The sequence below is a fragment of the Leuresthes tenuis genome, unplaced genomic scaffold (genome assembly GCF_036924035.1).
Source record: "Leuresthes tenuis unplaced genomic scaffold, fLeuTen1.0.hap1 SCAF_65, whole genome shotgun sequence".
NCBI classification, from domain to species: Eukaryota; Metazoa; Chordata; class Actinopteri; order Atheriniformes; family Atherinopsidae; genus Leuresthes; species Leuresthes tenuis.
The window spans coordinates 194,958-196,165 of record NW_027325419.1 but is presented as its reverse complement, the minus strand read 5'-3'; positions in this window follow the sequence as shown (position 1 = coordinate 196,165).

Below are 1,208 nucleotides of genomic sequence, written 5' to 3'. Positions count from 1 at the left end.
GAACACTTCCGCTTTTAGTGTTCTATGAGGCATTCACATATTTTTTTTCACCGTATTTTATAGATTATGGTTGGAAATTCTCACCCACTCTCATCCGAAGACCTCTCCTCCCGCTTTTGTTAATATATAGTCGGGCATTCGAACCTTTTCTTACCCGCTTTTTACAAATTATGGTCGAACATTCACACCTACTTGCAGCTGAATACTTCCGCTCCACCTTTTAGGTATGTTTGGTTGGCATTTGCACCTCTTTTTATACTGATTGCTGAAGATTAAGTTGTTCTTTCTCAAACTACAAATTTTTTTTAATTGTTGAAACTTGATTTGAAGTGGATAAATAAGGAGGACAAACAGTTTTAAGTCAGGCTGATAGAAGGAATTAATTTTATAGCAAAATCTGTATTTTGTCATATGTCGAGAGATGCTTATTGCTGAAGAAGTTCTTTCTCATTCTACAAAGTACAACGTTGTTTATCGTTGAAACTTGATTAGACATGAATAAATATGAAGGACAAAGCAGTCTTAACTTGGTTTGAGTTAATGAATTCGTTTTATAGGAGAATCCGAATTCGTGCATAACTCATAAAATAGAGCTTATTTTCGGATTCCTGAAGAATGAGTCTGGTTCTTTCTCATAATACAAAGTTTGTTGTTTATTGTTGAAACTTCATCAGAAGTGAAGAAATAAATGAATGCCTATCAACAAATGTGGGATCTAAACTCTAGTGCTTCCTCTAAAATAATTTCCTTTCTCAATTTAGAAATGTGTGTGTGTAAGTCACAACACCCGTGACACCAAAACGGCTTTCTTTTCTCTACACTCTGCACTATGAGCACACACACCAAATCAGAAAGGCTTTTTTCTCTCTTTTCTACATTATGGACTGTGGGGACACAAAACCGCTCTCTCTCTTTTTTTTTTTTTATCGTGTGCCAGGGCGTTGTCTCACGTATTAGATTATGCTTAAGATACGACTGGGTTTATCAGTCACATCAGAATCCATACATACTGATCCTCCCGTAATAAAATGGTCGGATCTTATCAAACACACTTTGTTTCTTGTGACAATCAAGTCAGCGAAACAGCGTATACACGTCAAGACACTGAATCAAGTTTGCCACAAGAACTCATAAGTTTGGCAGTATTGCTCTGCCGTCAGCAATCATACACCCATTTTATTTTCGTGAGACATGTGCAAGCACCTGTT